Below are 11,985 nucleotides of genomic sequence, written 5' to 3'. Positions count from 1 at the left end.
AAACACATTTAAAGATGTCAGTTTAAAGTGAATTTTTCAAGATGCTTGTTTTCTTGACTGACATCAAAAACTGTATTGAAAATCATTTGAAAACGAGTACTATGCCAATATCGCAATTTCTTCAGACCTGACTCCCGTTTTCCAAGTTTCCAGAGTTTTTATGCATGTTAACCCCTCAAAAATGACAGCAAAGCCACATAATAATAATAATAATAATAAATGGACAGACAAAAGAAAAAAACTCACACAGACAATCTGAAGTAAGAAGCACAAACATTAACAGTAACATTTTATTTTATAAATGACAACTCAATACCATGAATTAATTTGTTGCTATCCATAACACTTTGTAGATCATGTCAATGACTGCTTCTTTACTCTGCAGATATTCAGCATTCTCCTGCATGCAGAGCTCTGCAGTAAAGCCCAGGGCCTGCAGGCACACCCGTTCACCCGTAGCTTTGATGATGCTTTCACAACAAATGTCCTTGACAATTATCTCCTTAGCATGTGAACAAAAAGAAAGGAAAACAACAAATAATTCAGATTAACACACATCAAAAGCAGTGGCAAAGGAGAGATGAATGAACAGTATTCACCGAAAAACAAATAGGAGAATAATAGCACTGGCCGGTCTGTTGATCAGATGTTTGGTATGCAGCAGGCATTTATTGACAAACATTGCGAATGATGTGTTCTCATTCATTTTATCTATGAATAAATTTGACTGACAGGAAAACAGTTATGCACGTGCTAACTTGAAGGCTCTAGATGCAAAACATTCCCAGACTTGGCTTCTATTTCAGTCCAGTCAGTATTAATAGCACTGTTGATGCATTTGCCCTTTTCTTGCTTTCATTGTCATTACTGCAGCTCTTTGTGTTCTTACTGGTGGTTAAATGTGGCTGTACTGTTGGAAAACATTTTTTTTATAGACATTGACTGACATACTGAAACCAAAATAGACCAGTTTTCCATTCCTATTTGTAGTCTTTTTTTCCTTTTCTTTTTTTAACCAATAATGAAGCAAAACAACGTGTATATAGTTTACTCATCCAGTTTGGATCAGTTTGGATGAAGGACTTTTGTGTTCACAGCATATTTTTTCAGCCAGTAGTGAACCTTGGAGAACCTTCTCTTCTCTCCTTGGTTGAGAATGAAAGTGTGGCTGAATGTTTGGACTTTCATGAAGCAGACAATGCCTTCAACACACAAATAAAGAAATAGAGAAACAAAGAGTTTCCTGCATATGAGATTTGCTGTACTGGAAAAGCACTAATGGCCTTCCTGTTGTTCACCTGTGACAAAGAAAGTATAATTTTTCCCCAGTTTGGAGTCTGTGATTCGTTGCAGTCTGATGACATCCGACACTATCTTCTGAAATATCAAGGTTAGCAACAGCCTATGAAGAGACATATGAATTCACGTGTTATTTTCCTGAGCCAAAGATGGTACCATGTGATTGGTGGAGTGTAACGTGACTGAAAAGGAGAAATGCGTCATCATGTTAACATATGTCACACCTCCGTCACCTGAGTCCAAATCACCAAGGGAGAATTTGATGTTGCACGTTGTTACTGACACAGAAAGTCCACAGATTTCCATGTAGGCTGGTGAACGCCAAATTAGTACGGCCTTAACAAAATAAAAGAATTTAAAGAAAGAAAAGAAGAAGCTTTCGCACCGGTCGTCACATCACGACCGGTATGTTTATAGCAGAATTTGCATACTTATTTCCTGTTTAATATTGTACTGTAATAATTCTTTTCAATGCATGTTCCAGTCATCTCTGGTTCCTGCTACCCTGCCAGTACCTTCCTGCATGTATTTAATGGACCAGTGTGTAGGATTTAGTGAAAAAAAACATGGCCTGCTTCAGCATAATATAAAGGTATTTTTCTGAGGTCATGAAAACAAATCAGTTCTTACTTTTCAGGTGATAATACATAACCAAAAACAAAACCTTGAATATTGTATTAAACCTTTGTGGATTGATCCCCTTAAATGTGTTCATCTCACAGTTTGTCTTATATGAACATCAGATCCAGATTGTCTACCTCTGTCTGCCTGTGTACCAAACCATTGCCTTCATAAAAGGACATTGTTTAATCTGATTTGCAGCCTTGTTGTGAATTTGAATCCAGCATTTGTGCCGAGCCTCGTCACTATGCCAAACAACACTGGTTGCAGCCTGTTTTCAATGATGTGTTTTTTTTCCCCCCTTGTGTTTGCTTGAACCTCTGCCTGGACCCTGCCTCTGCCTGAGGGCCAATGCTTCCAACTGTTAAAAATGTGCTCCCCTCACCCAGGTGCTGGCCTGGACATCTAGTCCTCTGCTCTGCACCCGGGCCCCCGGGCCCCCGATCCACATTTACCTATTATTATTACTCTTATCCAATTAGAATACACTATAGATCTACATTCTGGGCCTTTCATCTCTTGTATCTGAGTTAATTGAATTTGATGTCACCAAAAACCATATAAAACCAGAATTGCCTGTGTTAAATTGACTAAGGTGCGGAGGAAAACAAGATAATAAGATCTTGGCCAGGACAGAGAGAACAGCAACGTCAAGAGGGGACAGTGAATTATTAGTGATGTATGCTCTGCTTTGGGCTGCTTATTGGCCTTAAGTACACATTGTTCCAAGCAGAGACATCTGTACTCTTGTTTACATGTACGGTACCCAGGCTTCTACAGTATAAACAGAAGAACAGGGCACGTTGGATATCGGCAGTCAGGCCGGCTGCCTTTGTATGATAAATTAGCATGCTGGCATCTGCTTTCTGTGTCCTGAGTGGGCAATGATGGAACATTCTGCAGTCAGTCTGGCTGTGAGGGGGTCAAGGGAAGTCCACTGTAGCTGGGATGACCTGGACTCTAACTCCCCACTGGTCACTTCTCACTGGCCAAGAAACCTGTTAAATCCTGGGCTTTTTTCCCACATGGACTCTATTCAATTGGCATTCACTCTCAGGTCAAATGACTCTGCTGTGCACACTTTAATCAGCTTTGTCTCTGATCTGCGTCAATGGGAACATAAGACACCGGTGAATGGTGAATAAATTAACATCTCCTTTGTCTGCTCTATTTCTTTCTTCTTCTTTTTTTCAATTCTACGACACACATTAATCTGGCTGTTAGCATAGCCATTTGCATTAAAACTTGTGACTGTGCTCAATATGATTTATTTCATCCATTGGATCATCAAAAAGATTGATTTAAAGATAAACCAAAGGAACGATGCAAAATAGTGACCACCATAACATAACATAACTCAGTACATGCACAGTTTAATCGAGCTGAGGCCGTAGTCCGACTAAGACAACTTGCTCTATTTATTGGCTGTGGACGTCTGACTCAACCTCTGTAGGTGGTGCTGTATTATATAAAGTCTTCTTGGAAACTTCCATGTATTATTGTCTTTTAATATTGAGATACATTTGAGTTAATATGGATTTCTGTTGGCGCTTATCGACGGGAAACATATAAGTAAAAACAGATGGCCCACAATCTTGTCTCATTAATATATAAGTTCATATTTAGAGTAATATAAGTAGACCTTTTAGTACAAATTACAATACTCAAAAAAGAACTAGTCAAGCTGCAGGCAGACAAAAATAAAAATAAATACATTCTCCCCCTGAGCCAAATGGGAATTCCATTAAAAGCTGGAGTGGTCCAACTATCTGTCAAAAACCACAAGGTTTTCACTTCACAGTGACATGAAACAGAGACGAACAGAAACCTTGGCATTTCACTTGAATAATTACAATGAATTTGCATATGTTAAAGCATCATTTTTCACATTTCAACACAAATATTTTAAGAGGACTTGACTGTTATAGCAGAAACCCAACAAAAGTTAATAATAATAAAAATATTGATTTGCATTTTAAGACATATTAATGTCTGTATTATGTCCTTGCTCTGAACCTACTTGTGCTGCACCCTCAGCTCCACTCATGTACGTATCTGTTTTGCTCCTCAACCATTTTCACTCAGGGGAACATAACAGTTGCACAATGGCTGTGTTGTTCTCACAATACAAACCAGAGAGCAGAGGACTTTGCTGTGACCGTCTAATACAGGCAGGCCTGCGAACTGTGCTCCGTGCATTTGAACGAGTGCAGGTGACCACGTTTGAAGCCTCTTCGTGCAACATGAAATTGATGTGCAGCACTCAAATGGAAAGGATAACCATTGATGCCGACGTAACCGTGGATTCAGACTCACAGGAATACAGTAGAATGTCAGTGTGTCAGTGGATAATTGAAGCAGTCAGGTTAAATAGCCCACTGACCCAGTTTTTAAGAACTTTTCTAAGGAACCCACATGAGGGCAGTTCATGGTTTATTATGGGCAAGACTGTGACTCCTCATGTGAACAATAAAAGCAGAATAACTGGGTATATGTAGGTGCCCCTGATGATGATCTCCATTTAGCTGACAACACGCAATTCTTTCATGTAACACTCAGAACCAAAACTATGCCATTTTGGCAAGAAGCAGCACTATTCAAATCCACTGACATACACTGCAGCATATGATGGATAGGTTTGCTTTGAGTTTGTGGTCCAGTCCAAAGTTTACATTCACTTACATACATTAACATCAGTTACTATAAGCTTCAGTTTTTTTCAGTTTCGCGATAAATCACAGAACATTAACTAACTAGCATTTTCAACTTCATTCGCAGCTATATATATATATATATTTATGTTCATGTGTGTCTTTAGTCTGTTGGCTATTTGAATTTTACCTTTCACACTAACTGCATCCAACCTCAGCAGTATCATGCACATGTTGCACTTCTGGCTCATTTCTTGTAGACTGTTATATTTGATTCAGGGATGGTTGTGCATTTTTTTTTTTTAAATGGCATCTTTTGCCGGGTGTAGTGGTTAGTACTCTTGCATTTGCAGCAAGAAGACCCGGGTTAGAGCCCCGGTTGGAACAAGGGCCTTTCTGCATGGAGTTCACGCGACCCTGAGGAGGATAAAGTAGTAGGAGATGGATGGATGGATCTTTATGACACGCAATACTGATTATGACTTTTTTGCATCTTACACCTGGCAAATACTATCAAGCAATACTATTAGCAGCACAAAAACGGGAGGTGGTCTCAACAGCAGTCTCAATTTAAACAGAAAAACACCTTTTACTGGTCTTGAACAAAAACAGGTTTGCAAAAAGCACAAGCCAACAAAAGATACAAAAATACAAAAGAGGTCCAAAGGCTACTAGTAAGTGATCTTAAATATAGACAAGGACGCTTACTGGCCGGCAGACACGGGAAACACACAGGTGGAGGGATAACGATAAACAGGTGAAAGACATCAGGTAATCACAGACGAGGTAAACTCAACAGGAAGCAGACACTGAAACGAGAGGCAATGGTGGTTATTTCAAAATAAAACAGGAAACAGAACACAAGACTAAGGATGTTACAAATAACTAACACTAAAACTGAACTAAAACGAAGCATTTAAAAAAATAAAAACTGGCAAACCCACTCTAGAAACTAATCAAAACTCATTTTAAAAACAAAAATTCAAAACTAATGAAAAATCCCAAACTATTATAACCTTGCCGACCACATGTACAGTGTATGCACAGACATGCACACATGTTCATGCACCACAACCCGTGACATATTTGACTTTATTTCCCTGCAGCAGCTCCCGATTCCTGCTCTGCCCTTCTTGCCCTCTGGATGTGCAGAAGCGTCTTGACCCGATCATGGTCACTAACAATAGATCTGTTATAAGTGGATGTCTACAGGTAGGTGAGATGGCTGCAGGAAGCAGTGGAGCTTGAACAACACTAATTTGCTCCTTCCAGGTGCTTGCGAGACAGGAGGCAATGCAAGGCAGGTTTAGTTTAAAGAACAAACAAGTAAATTAACAGGATTAAAATGTCAAGTGCTTAATATAAGATATTCAATGTGGTGTCATTGTCACTGTTCACCAGTGTAAAGGATGCTGTTATATAAAGACACCACACGCTGAATGGATATATAATACAGAGTCTGTTTGCACATTACTTTCATCTGTGCAAACACTTTCCACCTCAATCATCTTTAAAGTGACGTGAACAACACACGTGTGAAACAGTGAATAACCTCTGATGTGAGGGTGAGAATCTAGGAATTAACAAAACATCAGAATTATCAGGAATGTTTGATGTGCTTTGTTTTAATGTTCCTCTGTGTGAATGTGTGTGAAAGGACTTGAAGGGGTTAATTACTATGAAACTGTAGTGTACAGTGTGACTGAAGGAGAAACACTGAAGAGTCTGCTTCAATTCAGAATATGGCTGTTTGTATCTAAAACTAAAGACATAGAACTCTTACCATTTGCTTTATGGTAAAGGAAAAACAAGCACTGACTTGTGTTTTTTGAATGTGTAGTTCCTTTACACCCAGTCAATCAAGAACACACGGCTTGTAAGTGGAATATCTTTGGAGTGAATTGGAGTTGCATTTATCCACTTTTCAAAGAGGCAAGGTCTTTAATTACTCCTCCAGGCTTTGCTCCTGGCTCCAAGTTTTACCAGAATCAAGTCAATACAGAAAGATCAAACAAACCGTTTACACTGTAAAGAAAACAGATCTTGAAGATACAGCTTTAATGATATAATAAAGGAATGACATTTTAACACGTAAACTAATAGATTACTGTCAAAAAGTGGCCTCAAGTCCCACAATTCCTCCCACGTCATTGGCGATGTTAAGAAATTCAGGTTTAAAATAAGGGATTTAGACTTCTTGACTTGCTTTAGAGAGCACATTCCTTCTCTTAGGTCTGCAGGACAAAAACAGAGGCTACATTTACGAATATGGGACTCAGCATATGTTTCTAAATTGTAATATCTGCATGCCATCTCATCTTGACGCTGAGCTCCCCTCTGACGTGCCTACATAGGAGCGCATACTGTGTGTGTTTTCCCAATCTGTGAAGAAAAAACATCAGTGTTCACCTTGAATTTCTCTCCTGCGTCAAAGTAGTGTAAAGTGTGCCACTGAATAGAAGCACTGTCCCTCAGTCTCTGCTTCATAATAAGTGCAGAAGTGCTCAAACGTATCTTCTGCCACAACAAGTGGAAAGGCTTAAAGCTTAAAGCTTCAAAGAGTCACATTCTGTCCGTGTGGAGTGTGAAACACTGAGTCGGGATGGCTTTTTGTATGAAGGGGGTGAGAGGTGCTCGATGCTGTCGTGTTCCTGCCACTGTCTGACGCATGTCTTTATTTTTTTCATTGTACCTGGTGCCAATTATTTTGCGTAGAGAACAGTGTGTTCCCTTCAAGTACAGAGACACACATTCTCCATTATTGCCCGCAGCAGTTTGGCCCGTTTAGCTCTCTTTCTTACCCCGTGCTGTCCTAATGTCCCAGTCATCCATGCAACACACATATTATGTTCCAGAGAGCCAGTCTGAGTCCTCGGCTATGTACTTCAACCTTGAAACGTAAACGTTTTAATATTATTATCTTTATACTAAGGACTTCCGCTGATGCAGAGAATGATTCATAATTGTCACGCATCCTCTTCCTTCCTGTTACATGCCCTCACAAACACTGAAGAGAGAGAGGGCTGACCTCGAGATTTGCCTCTGTCTGCTTCTGAATCAGATGTTCGCACATCAGTATCCGGCAGGATTTTTCTTTTTCTTTGTGTGATGTCAGTGAGGGTCGATGCACAAGTGCAGAGCAAGCACGAGACTCTGTGTGCGTGTGTATGTGTGTGTGTGTATGCGTGTGCAGGAGTCATGAGAGTTTATTTGTCAAAATGAAAAGTGTACACATATGGGGAAGATACCACCTCGCTGGAAAAACTTGCAATATGGGGACCCCCCTGCGACTCTCATGTGGAGGATAAAGTGGTAGAAAACGGTTGGATACAAACAACACACAGATAATGTTCAGAGAAAATACTGATAATTGAGGAGAGCTGAACCAATTAACTTCCTTCTCCATATTTTATGCAGTACATAGTTTATGTGAAAGAAAGAAGAATATGTTTCTGTTACATGAACAAAACTTCAAAGTGAAACAGAGCAGGTCAATCACAGGGCTGTGGATGATTAAGACTCTCGTGTTGTGGACGTGTGCAGTTTCTTCCCCAAAAGTTTCACCCCACAAAAAAAAAAGGCCACTAATCCAGCAAAGGATTAACGCGGTCTGAGCCTTTAGAAGAGGCACAAAAACTGAAAGAGCAAAGAAATATGACAGTTTCACACCAGGGCATCTCACTGATGGAAATGTTTTGTTGGTTTTCTCAGTTTCCAGCAGGACGAGCTGTCTTTCACCTGAGTTAACACAGACTCACAGGATCGTTGTTGTTTTCCCTCCTTAAATGTGCTGTTCTCGTCCATCTGTCTGCAACATGTCGATTTGTGGTCCCAGGTGTCTAATCCACCTGAGTCCAGGTTTATTCATCCAGTTAGAGGTAGTGACAGGACTAAGCCTGTTTGTCAGTTTGGGTGCAAAACTTTATTTACACATGAGGACAGCTGATTGACAGAGAGGCGGCCTCAGGGGAACACCATGTGGATAACTGTCAGTGATAATGTTTGACAATGGTTTGTGTATTTGGGAGCCTATTTTCTATTTATAAAGACTGTTTGTCTCTTTTTTTTACGGGATAAATTAGTAAAGTGTGAATCTTTAAATCATTTCAAATATCAGATCAGATCAGATATCTCAGTCTACAGCCTTTTTCTTTTCATAAATTTGTGTCCTGATTTACAGAGGTGGAAAGAGTACTGAAATATTCTACTCAAGTAAAAAAAACACTATTTTGATCAAATTTTACTTCAACACAAGTAAAAGTACTGGTCAAGTAGCTAGTTTAAAGTTTATTCAGAGTAAAAGTTGCTTGGTTTTTTAACAAGGTTGAGGTTCTTTCTTGTGTCGTGCAAAAAGAACAAGGGGACACAAATCTCACATGAATAGTTTATAATTAAAGGCAAACCTTTACAAATTAAAATATGTAAACACATAATGTGTCAGTCAAAATGGGTCAAAGGTCACAAATGTCACTCACTCAGGGACCTTAATTAACGCCAATTCACCTGTCCTCATCATTCATTCACCTGTCCTCGTCATTCACTGCCAAAGTTTTTTTTACTCATTAACATATGATTTAACATGTAGCGAGGTACAAAGAAAACATACTTTAGTAAAAGTAAAATTACACATTTGACTTACACAAAAAACCTACTGAATTACAGTACCGTGAGTAATCTAATTCATTACTTTCCACCTCTGCTGATTTGTTTGAATACAATATGACTATTGTAACCAAAGCAGGAAGCTTGGAAATGATTGTTTAATATGACGTTTAAAGGCATGTTGTAAAGGAGATTAGTTCACGCTCCTTTATTGTCTTTAAATTGACGGAATAAAATGAATTCACTTCATCTTCATATTTTGACAAATGCAGCACAACCTGAGTCAGGCTGCACATGCACAGAACTGTCGTTTTTATGGTCTGTTATTACTTGTGACTCTGTGATTGTGTCCCGCTGGGGGACATGTGAAGAGGACAGAGAAAGAGCTGCTGTGATGAGAGTCACATCAGAAGAAGCAGATTTATGTCAAAACATCTGAGTCACACATTTCATTTACCTCTTTGTTTTGCTCAGAGACCTCCCCTCCAGAAACAACACCCCCATAACTCATGCATCATTATGCAATACAATACTTTCATAATTAACAGAATGTGAAGCAGGACTTGGCAACGCCTGCATTTTGGCCGCACATCTACAAATCCGGGCTCGGGCCAACAATGAAGCTGCCTGCTCACATTAAACCCCCACAGCTCTGCAGTTCAACCGCCCGGACTGAGAGACGTGGCCCTGGGGAAACGTCTAAATTGTTGACAGTGACCCAAACGCATGAATCTGGAGCTGTGAATCCCATCTGTCTGTGTGCCTTCATCAAATTCCCTGTGATTTGATCTCATTAAAACTCCCCGTGTGATTTTAAAGTAGAAACTACATCATGAACAAAGATGTCTGATCAGTGACGATTAGGCTGAAGCTGTAATGATGTATACATCACTTTCAATTTGACCCTCGATTTATGTCTAATGCTTTGATGTAGTTGAATTTACATTATTGTGTTTTGGTTAGATATTTGTTTTAATCTTGCATTTATTGGTGTCTTACATTGTCTTTTTTCTTCCAGTATATTTGTCTTATTTTTTTATGAAGTTTCATTTATTATTATTATTATTATTGTTATTGTTATTGTTATTGTTATTATTATTATTATTATTATTATTATTATCATCATTATAATATCAGTTACACCTGTTTTGTTCAGTATACTCTGTCACTCTCTGTCTTGTTTATTTCTTGTGTTTATCCATGTTCATTGTTTTAACCTTTTGTTTTTGTAGCCCATGTGTTGCTTAACACAATTTGCATTTTTCTTGAGCTGAAACAATTAATCGATTAATCGATTACTAAATTAATCGACAACTATTTTGATAATCGATTAATCGGTTTGTAGCTTTTTTTCATGATTAAAACAACATATCCAAACATCTTCCTCCACTTAGGTCCAGCTTGACTCGAGCAACCTTTTAAAAAAAACATCCATCTCAGCATTTTAAGTGCACACAATGTAATCTCCCAAAAATGGCTATTAAACAAACAATAATATTTTCACTTTGCATTAATTGATTTTTTTAAAGCAACAGTAGGTTTTTAAAAGGTGTTTTCAGAACTTTTAACACTAAACAAACCCAGGGAAAACAAACAAACAACTAAACAAAATGTGCCAATCTCAGCTGACATAGGGCGATAGGCGGGGTACAACCTGGACATGTTGCCAGTCCATCACAGAGACACATAGAGACAAACAACCATTCACTCTCTCTCTCACACACACACACCTACAGTCAAATTTACGTAATCCCCAAATCTGCATGTTTTTGGACTGAGAGAGGAAACCGGAGAACCTGGAGAAAACCCACACACACACAGGAAGAACATGCAAACTCAAGTTGTAACATATTGGTAATTAAAGGACCAGTGTGTAGGATTTAGTGGCATCCAGTGGTGAAGGTGTGTATTGCAACCAAGTGAATTCCTTCGCCTTGAATATGAGAAACTGCACCTGGAGCCAGTGTTTGGGTCAAGGTCATTTCAAGCTCATTTGAAGGTCTGCAGGTGATAATAATATTACAAAAACACAACATTGTGTTAAATCACACTTGATAATTGCCCTTAGATCCCACACACTGGACTTTGGTTTGGCCGTAATAAGCTGCTAATGGGTAATTTGGCCTTAATGTTCTGCGAAATACAACCATTTTCTCCATCAAAGAAAATAAACTGATCTCTCTCCCCTATTTTGTCAAAGTTGCCTCATAAACTAACTGGTTAAAAAACAGCATGTGCACCATATAAGTTTTTTACTCACAGGTTACTACATGTGAGCAGCAAACACAAATTCTCAGTCAGTGAAAAGAGGATAATCCCAGAGTTTAAAGTCTTATGTCAAATACAAGTCCGTGGTCACGTGTACGTCACACTCATAACCTCTATTATGAGTGCAACACCTTCAGCCCTCCCACCCTCCTGTCTCACCACCATGCCGCCATTCATTCAGAAACCAGTGTGGTTTTTTTTTACACCACAGATCAGCTGTGGAATGTAAACAAGAGCATCAAGATTTTAATGTTTTACATCATGGTTGTTAAGAAGTCAGCTAACTGACTTAAAATCACTGAGGAGGAGGAGGAGGACGACGACAACAAGGAGGAGGAGGTGTGGTGATTGGGGGCTATTGTCATTCAGAACCAGTGGCATAGCACACACAACCCCACTGACACCACCCCCCACCCCGCCCCCTCCACCGCTGTTGACATTCAGAAGTATGCGAATGTTTCGACATGTTAGAAGGTTCACATTTCAATGAGAAAAAAACAAACCCTCTTTCATTGTGTGAGCTTGTGCCAGCAGGTCAATGCGA

Source organism: Solea solea, chromosome 9, assembly GCF_958295425.1.
Source record: "Solea solea chromosome 9, fSolSol10.1, whole genome shotgun sequence".
NCBI lineage: Eukaryota > Metazoa > Chordata > Actinopteri > Pleuronectiformes > Soleidae > Solea > Solea solea.
This window is presented reverse-complemented; position numbering follows the sequence as displayed.